A 15,360-nucleotide genomic window follows, 5' to 3' on the forward strand; every position below is an offset into this window, starting at 1 on the left:
ATGGTATTTCTATTTTTTAGTTTTATGAGGAACCTGCAGACTGCTTCCACAGCAGTTGCACCAATTTACATTCTCACCAGAAGTGTAGGAGGATTCCCATTTCTCCACATCCTCACCAGCATTTGTTATTTCCTGTCCTTGGGATAGTGGCCCTTCTAACTGGTGTGTGGTGGATCTCATTGTGGTTTTGATTTGAACTTCCCTGATAATTAGTGATGTGGAGGATCTTTTCCTATGCCTGTTGGCCATCTGTACTTCATCTTTGGAGAAATGTCTATACAAGTTCTCTGCCTGTTTTTTTTTTTTTTTGGAAGCAGAATGAAGTTTTATTTGAACACACTCCAAGGAGGATCAGGTCAGAGTCAAGGTTCACAGAGGCAGGCTATTTACTGTGAGGCTGCTTTTACAGGTTTTTTTTGCAGGACAGAAAAGTCCTTGATTGACAATCTTTGGCCTTGGAGGCCAGGTCTAATTGGTAAAAAGAAGACATGGGCTGTGCTCTGATGTTTTCTGTGGCTGTCTGCTGATACTTTCTTTATCTGAGGAGTGTCTGTGCTTGGAAGCTTCTCATATAGGAAGTTGTTTTTCATCTGGTGAGTGTCTGAACGTTCTACATCACTCCTGGTCCTTGAAACTTCAACTAATTAACTATAAGTTGATTCTCTGGTTTTATCTGGTTAACTCTTTGAGTCCCTTTTAGTGGGCTCCATAGGCCTTATTCTCTCTCTACCCACTTATGTTTGTCTTTCTGACTAACACTGATTGCAAACTCATTGAATGCCCCATGGCTGGCCACTTCCCAGGGGCTGTACTTCCTGGGAATTGTGGCGGGGACTGGCATAGTTACATGGCTTAGTGTCTGAGGCCAGCCTGTGGATCACTGCTTGGATAACTGGGACTGTCCAAATTACTTGGGTGAATTCCAAAAGAAATCAGATCTCCAATCTTTGCAATTCTGGCTTAGTAAGATTCAGTGGGGCCTGAGAGTATGTATTTTAAAAATTTTGCAAAGGACTGGCACAAGAACAGAGCCACAGACCAGTGGAACAGATTAGAGACTCCAGACATTAACCCAAACATATATGGTCAATTAATATTTGATAAAGGAGCCATGGACATACAATGGGGAAATGACAGTCTCTTCAACAGATGGTGCTGGCAGAACTGGACAGCTACATGTAAGAGAATGAAACTGGATCACTGTCTAACCCCATACACAAAAGTAAACTCAAAATGGATCAAAGACCTGAATGTAAGTCATGAAACCATAAAACTCTTAGAAAAAAACATAGGCAAAAATCTCTTGGATGTGAACACTAGCGACTTCTTCATGAATATATCTCCCTGGGCAAGGAAAACAAAATAAAAAATGAACAAGTGGGACTATATCAAGCTGAAAAGCTTCTGTACAGCAAAGGACACTATAAATAGAACAAAAAGGTATCCTACAGTATGGGAGAATATTTTCGTAAATGACAGATCTGATAAAGGCTTGACATCCAAAATATATAAAGAGCTCACGCTCCTCAACAAACAAAAAGCAAATAATCCAATTAAAAAATGGGCAGAGGATCTGAACAGACAGTTCTCCAAAGAAGAAATTCAGATGGCCAACAGACACATGAAAAGATGCTCCACATCGCTAGTTATCAGAGAAATGCAAATTAAAACCACAATGAGATATCACCTCACACCAGTAAGGATGGCTACCATCCAAAAGACAAACAACAACAAATGTTGGCGAGGTTGCAGAGAAAGGGGAACCCTCCTACACTGCTGGTGGGAATGTAAATTAGTTCAACCATTGTGGAAAGCAGTATGGAGGTTCCTCAAAATGCTCAAAATAGACATACCATTTGACCCAGGAATTCCACTTCTAGGAATTTACCCTAAGGATGCAGCACTCCAGTTTGAAAAAGACAGATGCACCCCTATGTTTACCGCAGCACTATTTACAATAGCCAAGAAATGGAAGCAACCTAAGTGTCCATCAGTGGATGAATGGATAAAGAAGATGTGGTACATATACACAATGGAATATTATTCAGCCATAAGAAGAAAACAAATCCTACCATTTGCAACAACATGGATGGAGCTAGAGGGTATTATGCTCAGTGAAATAAGCCAAGCAGAGAAAAACAAATACCAAATGATTTCGCTCATCTGTGGAGTATACGAACAAAAGAAAAACTGAAGGAACAAAACAGCAGCAGAATCACAGAACCCAAGAATAGAATAACAGTTACCAAAGGGAAAGAGACTGGGGAGAATGGGAGGGTATGGAGGGATAAGGGCAGGGAAGAAGAAAGGGGGTATTATGATTAGCATGTATAATGTGGGAGGTGGGGGAAAGGGGAGGGCTTTGCAACACAGAGAAGACAAGTAGTGATTCTACAACATCTTACTATGCTGATGGACAGTGACTGTAATGGAGTTTGTGGGGGGGACTTGGGGTAGGGGAGAGCCTAGTAAACATAATGTTCTTCAAGAAAATATAAATAAATAAATTTAAAAAAATTTTGCAAAGGTAGTATTTGGTATAGTCAGGGTTGGGAGATACTGATATCATTTACTTCTGAAACTAACTACTGAAGAGTTGCATTTCATATTATTATTATTATTTATTTTTTTAAATTAAAGTATCACTGATATACAATCATGTGAGGGTTTCTCATGAACAATATTGTGTTTTCAACATTCACCCATTTTATCAAGTCTCCCCCTACCCCACTGCAATCACTGTCCGTCAGCAAAATAAGATGCTGTGGAGTCATTACTTATCTTCTCTGTGCTGTACTGCCTTCCCTGTGACCTACCTGTATTGTGAATGCTGATTATAGTGCCCCTTAATCCCCTTCTCTCTCCATCCCAACCCACCCTCCCTAACCCCTTCCCTTTGGTAACCACTAGTCCCTCCTTGGAGTTTGTGAGTCTGCTGCTGTTTTGTTCCTTCAGTTTTGCTTTGTTGTTATACTCCGTGAATGAATGAAATCATTTGGTACTTGTCTTTCTCCGCCTGGCTTATTTCACTGAGGATAATACCCTCTAGCTCCATTTGCTGCAAATGGTAGGATTTGTTTTCTTCTTATGGCTGAATAATATTCCATTTTGTATATGTACTACCTCTTCTTTATCCATTCATCTACTGATGGACACTTAGGTTGCTTCCATTTCTTGGCTATTGTAAATAGTGCAGTGATAAACATAGGGGTGCATCTGTCTTTTTGAATCAGGGATCTTATTTTCTTCAGGTAAATTCTTAGGAGTGGAATTACTAGGTCAAATGGTATTTCTATTTTTAGTTTTTTGAGGAACCTCCATATTGCTTTCCACAATGGTTGAACTAGTTTACATTCCCACCAGCAGTGTAGGAGGCTACCCCTTTCTCTGCATCCTTGCCAGCATTTGTTGTTCCTAGTCTTTTCAATGTTGGCCATCCTAACTGGTGTGAGGTGATATCTCATTGTGGTTTTAATTTGCATTTCCCTGATAATTAGTGATGTGGAGCATCTTTTCATGTGTCTGTTGGCCATCTGAATTTCTTCTTTGGAGAAGTGTCTGTTCATATCCTCCGCCCATTTCTAAATTGGCTTATTGCTTTTTGGGTGTTGCAGCTTGTGAGTTCTTTATATATTTGGATGTTAACCCCCTGTTTGATATGTTGTTTACATATATATTCTCCCATACATATATATTCGCCTTTTTGTTCTGCTGATGGCATCCTCTCTATTGTGTTCCATTGATCTATGGTCTGTTTTTGTTCCAGGACCATACTGTTTTGATTACTGTAGCTTTGTAGTAGAACTTGATATCAAGGAGCATAATCCCCCCAGCTTTGTTCTTCTTTCTCAGGATTGCTTGGGTATTTGGGGGCTTTTGTGGTTCCATATGAATTTTAGGATTATTTGTTCTAGTTTAGTGGAAAATGCTGTTGGTATTTTGTTAGGGATTACATTGAATTTGTAAACTGCTTTGGGCAGTATGGCCATTTTGACAATATTATTTCTTCCTATCCATGAGCATGGGATAGATTTCCATTTATTGGTGTCTTCTTTAATTGCTCTCATGAGTGTCTTACAGTTTTCAAAGTAAAGTTCTTTCACCTCTTTGGTTATGTTTAGTCCTAGGTGTTTTATCTTTTAGATGAAATTGTTAATGGAGTTATTTTCCTGATTTCTCTTTCTGCTACTTCATTGTTACTATATACATATGTGACAGATTTCTGTGTATTAATTTTGTATCCTGCTACTTTGCTGAATCCAGATATTAGTTCTAAAGTTTTTGGTGGAGTCATTAGGGTTATCTGTGTATCACACCATGTCATCTGCAACTAGTAACAGTTTAACTTCTTCCTTGTCAATTTGGATACCTTTTATCTCTCTGTGTTGTTTGATTGCTATGGCTAGGACCTCCAGTAGTACTATGTTGAATTAAAGTGGTGAGAGTGGACATCCTTGTCTTGCTCCTGATCTTAGAGGAAAAACTTAGAGCTGCATGATAGAATTTCACTTCCTGGTCTATTGTGTGAGATAGGGCTATATGATTAATTCTTTTCAGTGTGTTATTAGCAGAAATGGTATTTAGCATTCATTGCCTGGAGTATGACTTTCCAAAGCCCATTTTCTTCTGGCACCATGATCAGCAATACTCTTGAGAGGTTGTTCTGTCATTTGGGTCCTAGAGAAGCTACAATCATTAGAACCCCCTACTGACCTACATGTAGAATGGGCCAGAAATAAACTCTTGTGCTTTTAAGCTATTATGCTTTGGAAGTTTGCTAAAATAACCTAATTTAGCTTGTCCTGACTGATAGACCAGTCAACGTTGAGCTTATTGAATGACCTTAATTTGGTACAATATTATAAGAAATTTTGGCACAGTTATTGTAAAAACGTGTGTTAATGTGACTAGTACATGTGCTTTCACTTTCTTTTAAAAAATCTAAGGATTAGAAGGCCTTTCACATATGCAAGACTCTCTTTAGACTTGCTTTGTTCCCTTTTTCTCTTGGATCTCACAAATCCACTTACATTTCTGAAGAAATTGTCTCTAAAAAAGACTTTTGCCCAACAGCAGGGCCAAAGCTGGCCACCACCTGTTTTAGTAGTTTTATTGGTACATAGCCATGCCCATTTGTTTACATAATCGTTTTGGATGCTTTTGTACTACAAAGGCAGAGTTGAGTAGTTGTTACAGAGACCATATGGTCCACAAAGGCTAATATATTTGCTCTCTGGGCCTTAGTAGAAAAAATATTTGCTGACCCCCTGCTCTGTAGGATCCTTAATTATTAGGAATGGACATGTTCCCAGATGATTTGCCTCAAGTGCTGCAAACACCCTGTCTCTCAGAAGTTCTACCTGATGTAATGAAGGCTTTCTGTTGGGTCTCCAATGTCTCTTTATTTTATATACTATCCTTAAGGCAGTGGTACTGCTTACCCCTCTTGGATTCTGCCTATGACTAAGTAAATCCTGGTAATTAAGCCATCTTCCATATTGCCACCCTCATTGTCTTCATCTAGGCCAACTGCTGGACAAGGCCACCTCTCATGTGACAGCTGCTCATTGTTTCTGTTTTGTGTTTGCTTCTGTTGATGCTTAAACTTGCTGTTTGATAGGGCTTTTTCAGGCTACATGGAAGAGAGATGATCAGGTTATCTCACATGATGAGTCACAAATGTAAAGCTATGTGGAGAAATAAGGAAACTGTCAGCAGCCACATGACACTGGAACATTCGTCCTTACTGCTCAGAATTCAACAGTAACTGTAGGAAGCCATTGGCAGCTCTCTGTCTCCCATTCAAAGCTCCCCAAGAGAGTCGATCTTGTCAGTTAATCTTTATCCAATTTGGCATTCCCTTATTTTTTAAAGTTTTTGTTCAGGTCATCTAATGGCTGACAGTCTCTCTTATGCCCATGCTGAATGTGCTGGCTTTTGCTTGGGGTCCAGTCAGTAAAGGCCTGGAAAGCAAGGTCAAATAATGTAAAACATGGCAAATTATGATCAAGGAATCACTTGTGGTTGTCTTTAAAAGGTGCTGTGGGAATGGCAAGAACTTAGTCTTTGGACTCTATTCTAATAAAGCCATCTTTCATCTTTTCTCACAAGATCCTGTCTAATGAATCCATCTTTTTTGTAGGGAAGAGCGAAGCATTAGAACAAGATATCTATCTCTCTGTTCTCATAATTCCTTGCTTATGTCCAGAGAATAGGACAGCCCCATATGGGACCTACCAAATCTCACATGCCACTTGGACAGTTGTCCATGGGAACATTCTTTAGCAAAAAAGGATTGCTAGAAATAGCATAATCTTGTATAGACAAAGACATGTGTTTTGGCGATATCAAAGCTTAGTATTCTTGTTTCCTTCAGGAACCAGGGGGCTTAACCAGGGAAGAAAAATTTATGTTTCTCTATGTGTGTATGTCTATATAAGTGCATATGTGTATCTGTTACCTCTATAGGAGTGTTTCTCCTATGTGCAATTTTATTTTTCTTTAATTTTCAGAAAAAGAAGCCCTGGACAAATGGACTGAGGGACTGCATAGAGACAGACAGGGATTTCTGTTTTTATCTTTTGATAAAGTGATAAAGAATTGTATTTAGTTAGGGTATATTTTAAGGTCTGATAGCAGAGAGACCCTATACTTTTCATCTTGACATGTCCTCTCTTCCCTAGATGAAAGGTGGTGAAGTATAGTGATTAAATATAAGACTTATTTCTCAGATTCACAAATAACTGGCTGTGATCCTGAGCTAGTTGCTTTGTTCTCTCAGTGCTTCAGTTATCTCATCTCTAAAACGGGGGTAATAATGATACCTACTTCAGAGGTGTTGTGAGGACTAAATGAGTAAAAAAATAGAAAGTATTTAAATAAATGCTATGTAAGTGTTATCTGTTGTTACTATTATTATTGACTTCTCTGATACATGACCAAGATCTTATCCAGCCTCCAATAATTTCTCCAACCCCTTTTCCATTCAAGATAGTGTATCCCTCTGTCCTCCCTGGTAAATGTACATTTTTATAGGGGCACTGTCAAGTTACACCTAATGCAGATGAATTACTCTAATAGAATTTCTAGTGTTCTCCAGGATTGTGGGGCAAATCATTTGGGGGCATATTGTGCCAAGAGGTTAAAGAACCAAAGGAAATCACATGCTTAGAGAATATCTAGACAGATGGAGACACGAATGAAACTCAGCTACCCTCCATTCTAGCCCCCAATTTTGTTTATTCAAGAAGGCTTGGGGTCTGTACTGCCTCCTGACTTGCCCTTTGTCTTATAACTATGTCCACCAATACAAATGCTAACTCACCAGCTGCCTACCTTGATAGGTTCAAGAACAAGGGGAAGGATAATGCAGAAATGAGTCAGTTCCAAATAGAAGTTAATGTGGAGCTGAAGAAAGCTAAGAAGGATGACCAGATGCTGAAAAGGAGAAATGTAAGCTCATTTCCTATTACACTACTCCTCCACTGCAAGAAAACTATAAAAATCAGGGTCCTGCAAATTGGTCTGTTGATGACAGTGTCAAACATAAGCAGAAACAATTTGGAAAGCCAGCTCCAAGCTATTCAAGCTGCAAGCAAACTGTTTTTCAGGGAAAAACAGCCCTCCATAGACAACATAATCTGGGCTCGTTTGACTTCAAAATTTGTGTCCTTTTTGGGCAGAACTGATTATAGTCCCATTCAATTTAAATCTGCTTTGACACTCACAAACTTTGCTTCTAGGACATCAGAACAGAGCAAGACTGTGGTAGATAGTTGTGCTATCCCAGCATTCATTTCTCTGTTGGAATCACTCATGTCTGTGAACAAGCTAAATGGGCTAGGAAACATTGCAGGTTCAGATTTCCAAGACCTGGTTATCAAATACAGTGCATTTGATTCACTGTCGCCTCTTCTAGAAGTTCCTAACATGTCATCTTTAGCATGTGGTTACTTATATTATCTTATGTGGACACTTTCACATCTTTATTGCAACAAAAATCCTGCATCTTCATTAGATGCTGTTGAGTATATCCTTCCTACTTTAGTTCATCTTCTACATCATGATGATCCAGAAGTATTAGCAGATACTTCTGGGCCATTTTCTACCTTACTGATGGTCCAAATGAACAGTCCAGTGAAATGATCATGAAAACAGGAGTTGTGCCCCAAGTTGTGAAGTTATAAGAAATACTAAATTGCAAGTTTTGATTCCTGCACCAAGAGCCATAGGAAATATTGTCCCTGAAACAGATGAACAGATTCAGATTGTAATAAATTCAGGAGCACTTCTGTCTTTCCCAGTCTGTTAGTGAACCCACAAGCAATTATTCCAAAGGAAACTACATGGATAATGTCAACATTACATTTGGCAGCCAGGACCGGATGCAACAAGTTGTGGATTATAGATTAGTCCCATTCCTTGTTGGCCTTCTCTCTAAAAAGGAAGCTGTATGGATTGTGACCAACCATAAAAGTAGTGGAATAGTTGAACAGATTGTATACATAATAGAACTGTTGATGAACCTCTTAACTACAAAAGATACCAAAATCATTCTGATTATTCTAGATGTCATTTCAAATATCTCTCAGGCTAGTGAGAAACTAGATGAAACTGAAAAACTTGGTATAATGATTGAAGAATGTGGGGGTTTAGATGAAATTGAAGCTCTGTAAAACCATGAAACTGAGTCAGTGCACAAGGCTTCGTTAAGCTTGATTGTAAGTATTTCCCTATAAGAGGAAGAGGAAAATCAAAATGTTGTGTCAGAAACTACCTCTGAAGGCTCTACATGCCAAATTTAGGATGGCACTCCAGGGACCTTTAACTTTCAGATTGTACATCTGAGGCCTAAAGTTGTTTGTTGTATATGATGTTTGGTATAAATTTATCTTACTGTTTTTATACCAAGGACTCTTTAAATGTGGTTCATTATTGTAGAATTTTTACGATGAAATTGACTATACATACAGTATGAAGCTTCTCTTTTCAATGGGTTTCTTATTTCCATGTGGAATTTTTTATCTTGCAGTGTTCTATAAATAAAGATTAAATTCTACCATTTCCTTCAAACAAACAAACAAAAAGCAGCAGCAGCGACTATGGGGTCAGCAGGCAGTCAGGGCCTGGAGAGTTTGGGGGAAGGCTCGGCTTTGTTGCAACTATAGTAGAGGAAGCTGGTAAGGATCTCACACAGACCTGGGAACTGTCATGGAGGGCCAAGAGGCAAGGCCTGGAATGTGTGTGGAAAGTTGGTAATGGTCAGTCACACTTCTTGGTATTTACGTAAAGGAGTTAAAAGCTTATATCCACACCAGAAACAGTGCTTGAAATGTTTATAGCAGCTTTATTTATAATTGTGAAAACTTGGAAGCAACTAAGATGTCCTTCAGTAGTGAATGGATAAATTGTCGTACATCCAAAAAACAAAACTTTTATTCAGAGCTAAAAAAGAAATGAATTATGGAGTCATGAAAAAACATGCAGGAATCTTAAATGCATATTACTGAGTGAAAGAAGCCCATCTGAAAAGGCTTCATACTATATGATTGCAACTCTGTGATGCTTCGGAAAAGGGAAACTATGGAGACAAATATATCAGTGGTTGCCAGGGGAAGAAGGAGTACTCCCTCCTTTTCAGGGAGATTTTAGGGCAGTGAAATTATTCTGTATGTTACTGTAATGGTGGATACATGTTATACATTTGTCAAAATTCATAGAATTTTACAGTAAAAAGAACCCTAATATGAACAATGGACTTTAGTTAATAATAATATATCAATATTAGCTCATCGATTGTAATTGTAATTGTAACAAATGTACCACAGTAATACAAGACATTAATAATAGGGGAAACTGAGAAGGGAAGGGGCTGAAAGGGAACATTGGAACTCTACTTTCTGCTTTATTTTTCTGTAAACCTAAAACTGCTCAAAAAATTATCTTTTAATGTGAAAAAGTCAATAGATTTGGGAGAAAAAAACCACTGCAATACATAAATCAGATATAGAACTATTGTTTATTATATACTAAGAAGGCTTCATTGTTTACTATATAGTAAGAAGTCTTTCATATTGACGAGAAAATCTAATAGAAAAACAGGCAAAGGATATGAATAGGCACATTATAGGAGAGCATATCCAAATGGCCAAAAAAATGAATGATAAGTTCAAACCTACTGTTACTAAAGTAACAGTGAGGTCTGAGTTTGTATCATTCAAACTAGGAGCAGTTAAAAAGAGCAGTAGTGCTGATTGCTGGTAGGAACATGAAGAAAAGAATTCTTTCATACATTTTAAGTGGAAGTGTAAATTTTTACAGCTTTTTGGGAAAATACTCTGTCAATATTTATGAAAATAAATATTTTACCTGTTGACCTAGAAGTCCCATTCCTGAAACTTACTCTATAAAAATAAAAACACCAGTAGATAAGGCTAAGGATGGTCAAAGATGTTTATTGAAAGATTGTTAGTAGGGATAAAATAGTAAAACAAAAGTGATTGCCCATTCAGAGGAGAATGGTTGAATCAATTTTGTTGTGTTTACACCATAAAATATATTGCAGTGACTTAGAAGAATATCCATGAGAATGGTGTTGACTGAGAAAAACAAGGTATATAACATCCCATTTTTTAAAAGGAAGTAACTAAAACCCATAAATATGCAAGTGTGTGTGTGTGTGTGTGTGTGAGTGTGTGTGTGTGAGAGAGAGAGAGATTGTGGGAAGAACAAGAAATGATACCAGTTGTTAACATGTTACCTGAAGGTGGGGATTAATGTAGGAGGAAGGAAAAGAGGAGGGGAGAAGAGGGAAGGGAAATAAAAAGGAGGCAAGCATTCCTCCACAACATGAACAATACTCCAATTATTTTAAATTATGTTTGTGTAACTGTGGCTGTATGTGTATGCATAAAAAAAGGAAGAATTATATTTATAGCAAATAACCCATATATTAGTGGTGAATTATCTGATAAAAAGCAAGTTGCAGGTTCATGTGTATTATATGTGACTGTTGCAGTGAAAATGAACAAAAGCAAATAACTGTATGCCCTTCTACATGTGGAGAGAGGTATGAAAGGACATCCCTGATGGGTAGATCCTTCCTTACCTTGGCACCTGGAGTATACCTGTTGGATACTTCAGTGAGTGAGATTGTGGGTGAGGTAAGGGGTGGAAGTTTAGCTTTTTCTTCATGCATTGTTTTATTTTTTCACTTGGTACAAAAAGTGAGCATTCTTTGTAATTTAAAAAATAGCAAAGAAAGAAAAAATTTTAATTGTGTCTGTCTATAATGAGCTTCAAATTCTGATCAAATTTAATAATGGCAATGTGGGTAAATCTTAGGGAGGAGATTGCAATTTTCTTAATGTGCAAACCAAAAGGTTAATGGAGTAAAAAGGCTCTAAAAGTCATTAACAAATGGCAGTAGAATCAGATTTTATTGCTTTTGGCCAAAGACCATGACAAAATATTACTGCAACTGCTATTCAGAAATACTGTAAGGGAGACCAGGTAATGTCTCTTTCCCCTCATAAAGCAAAACAACAGGAAGTAAGGAAAACCTTGAAGAACAATTTTAAATTGTAGGGTAATAGCTTAATGTTCAACTGATAAGATTTGCCTCTCCTGGTAACTCTGAGAACAGTTATTTTGTTAGTGGCAGAATATCACAGCGATTAAGAGCAAGAGCTTTGTTTAAAACCACTCACTACTTATAGGACTTCAGTTTTCCCATGTGAAAATTAGAAAAATAATAGTAACTACTCATAGATGTATTATGAGGATTAAATGAATTAATAATATTCAAGGTGCAAAGCAGCGAGCCTAACACAAAATAATTGCTTAGTTAATGCTTCTAGCTATATGGATCTAAGACCTGGTTTTTCATAAAACACTTGTAATGAAGTGTTCATTTTACAAAGTAATCTGAACAATTATCCTTAAACAGTAAGAGTGGTTGCCAGCACAGTATTTTGTTTTAGTGACACTCAACAAATATTGGTTGAATAAGTAATTTTAACTTCTTTCATGTGATTTTCTCAGAGTCTCTGATTAGGTTAACATTATTTCACATATTTCTATTTGGTTTCAAAAATCAAAAGAAATAATACTCCTATAGGGTGATAATTTGGGTGAATCTTAATCAAAGGATTCAAGAATAAAAGATTCCTTTGTATTTAAAATACACACCGATTTCAGTAGGTGAATATGAGGGTACTAATTTGTATTTTAAAAAATCATTATGGAGGAGAGGATTATGGGAAGCTAGCAGAATAGGAAGCACCAGGAATTTGTCTCCCCACCCAGACAATTGCACTGGCAAAATACATCTGATGTAACTGTTTTGGAACTCTGGGATCTATTGAAGGCTTGTGACTTCCAAAGGAAGACTTGAAGGATAAACTGCAGTTAATTTCAGTCAATTTCACTCTTAACACAGTGGCAGCTACTCTTCCCCATCCCCAGCCACATAGCAGGCAGCTGTGCACTGGAGCATCTTGTACACAGCCTGCAGGTGTCAGGGTGAGCAAAAGGACCTAGACTTCCAAATATCAGGAATCTGTGCTCTGGTTGCTAATTACTGCTTCTGATCACAGAGGTACAGACAGAAGTGAGCAGCCATTTATTGTGGCACCTTCCCATTGTTGCAAGCCCTTCCCCTTCCAGCTGAAGTGACTTCCAGGGTTTTTAAAGGGCCAGCACCCCATCTCCCCACCCCACCCCCAACCTGGCTTCATTTTTCCCCCCTTTTAGAGCCAGACATTAAAGACCAGAACATTTAAAACAACTACATACATGGAAAAAATTAGAAATGACCATGCATGGAAAGGCTCAGAGAAGACCTGAGAATACCTTAGGTTTACACCTCAGACTGATACTCAGCACAGGGACAGCCTACAATAATCAAAAAAACAAAAGCAATAAACAAAAATAACAAGAAACGCATATCCTGAGGAAAGAGCAGAAGCTGATTTCCAGAGTTACTACATTGTTAAATTCAAGTGTCCACTTTTCAACAAAAAAAATCACAAGGTATACAAAGAAACATGAAAGTATGGTACAAAGGAAAAAATTGACAGAAACTGTCCCTGAAAAAGACCTAGAGGCAGATATACTAGATACAGACTCTAAGCTAACTGCCTTAAAGATGGGGAGAAAATCAAGAAAACAATGTATGAACAAAATATTATTATTCTCCAGTCATAGCTTTTGCTGTATTTCATTGGTATGATATGCTGTTCTTTTTATTGCTTTCTGAGTAGTTCATAATTTGTTTTGATTTCCCCTTTGATTCAAGAGTTATCCATAAGTGTGTTTCTGAATTTCTTCCCTACCTGATTGTCTTTGTGCTTCTAATTTTTCATGGTGGACAACGGCCCCCCCATCATGTTCCTTGAGACTCTGCCATAAGTAATGCAGCCCATATTAAGATAAAATAAAACCTAATCCTTAGCATGACCCCAATATCTTAGTCTTATCTCCCAACATCTTTGCTTTTTTTCTTTGTGTTCCATACCACTAGGAATTATTAACCTTGAGTTGCAGTTATAAATACTAGTTGCTACTGATGTTTGTAAGGGGAGTTTGGGGTTTCATCCATCTCATGTTGGTATGAGAATAAGAAAATTGTCAACCTCTTTAGGACAATTGTATGAATTATGAACCTCTGAAATTATAATTGTGAAAGTAAATAAGAAAGAAATGTCTAAAATGATTAAATGTTTCAGGAATATGGTAATGATAAACAGTACACAGAATGTATATGCTCTGAGTAGCAACCATGTAAGATTTATGTATTTGTAGAAAGACAAAAAAGCACAATGAAAATATATTGTGCTCAGCAATGACTTTTGGGCAGTTCTTTAAATTTTTTCTTCTTTTAGGATGTTAACTATTACTGATTTTGAAGTGATTATAATATTGCAATATGAAATTGTGGTAAATCTACATTATAGATAATAAATACAGTTTTGGAGAAGACAGAAGAAACTGAGATAGAAAAGCTTGTACATTTCAGCCTTTATTTTCTTCTTTCTACTAACTAAAGCAATATAATGAGTCCATATGAATAAAGAATGATGCTTTGCAACCTAAGTGCCCAGCAGTAGATGGATGGATAAAGAAGATGTATGTATATACAATGGAATATTATTCATCCATAAAAAGGAAAAATTCCATTTGTAAAATGGATAGGTCTAGAGGGTATTATGGTTAATGAAATAAGCCAGGTGGAGAAAGACAAATACCAAGTGATTTCACTTTTTTGTGGAGTATAAGAACAAAGCGAAATAGAAGGAACAAAATAGCAGTAGACTCATAGACACCAGGAAGGGACAAGTGGTTACCAATGGGGAGGGGTTGGGGAGGGTGAGGATGGTGGGGGGAAGGGATTACGGGGCACAATAATTTGCAATCACAATATAGATTGGTCACAGGGATGGTAGTACAGCACAGAGAACAGAGTTAATGATTCTGTCACATCTTACTGCATTTCAAAATTTCTTTTGTAGTTTTTTCAGTTGCTTGGGAACTGTTTAACAATTTCCATGGAATACATTGCATGGATACATATACAGTATGAACAAATATGGGAAAGAAATCTCTCTGTAGTTCATAGTTCTTCTTCATAAAATGAAGAGGCCAAATAGACATTTTGTTTCATCTATCAAAGTAAAAAATAGGCTGTTACCTCTTTTCTCTGGAGAAATCTACCGCATTAGGCCAGGTGTGTAGTTGGAGCGGGACCCAAATGATGTCAACTAACCCCTGCTTACCTGGAAATGAACTGTCTGTAAATATTCATACAGGATTTAAGACACGCTAGCCCAGAGTTTACCTGACATTTATGAAGAGTGGATAGTGTTTCCTGAAGCTTGTGGGGTTGTTTTGGCAAAGCTGGCCAGATGAGGCTTTCCTTCTCTTCCTAGGTACCTTATTTATACTTTGGGAAAGCTACTGACAAGTGGACAGTGGAGTCTAGCTGTGGCTTAGACAGACTTGGATACCTGACAAGTTGGGGCCATAGCATGCTTTCCCAGTTGGGGAATTAAATAGAAATTTTAAATTAAAATAAAAAATATTGAGTTGTCTAAGCATAAACATAGGGAAAATAACTTACAAATATCAAATAATTATAACAAGATAATAAAAACCAGGTTCAGTTTAATTCTTCATTATAGTCAAGTATTCATAATTACATATTTACATATTTACATCAGAATTTAAAATCTAGAAGGGATGTTAGATATTATCTAGGAATAGAACAGAAGTCTGAAAGAGTAAGTTATACACTGGAATCCTAACAATAGTTATCTCAAAATGGGGTGATTATTTTTGTTAATCAGCATTTCTTTTTTTTTT

General features: G+C 37.3%; 1 protein-coding gene and 1 pseudogene across 13 annotated transcripts in view; both read left to right on the forward strand.

Annotated features, from left to right (window-relative positions):
* Positions 1-15,360, forward strand: part of STARD9 (StAR related lipid transfer domain containing 9) — a 156,337-nt gene that overhangs the window by 39,785 nt on the left and 101,192 nt on the right. The window lies entirely within an intron of this gene.
* Positions 5,743-14,345, forward strand: LOC130679573 (importin subunit alpha-1-like; annotated as a pseudogene).

The sequence above is a fragment of the Manis pentadactyla genome, chromosome 11 (genome assembly GCF_030020395.1).
Source record: "Manis pentadactyla isolate mManPen7 chromosome 11, mManPen7.hap1, whole genome shotgun sequence".
NCBI lineage: Eukaryota > Metazoa > Chordata > Mammalia > Pholidota > Manidae > Manis > Manis pentadactyla.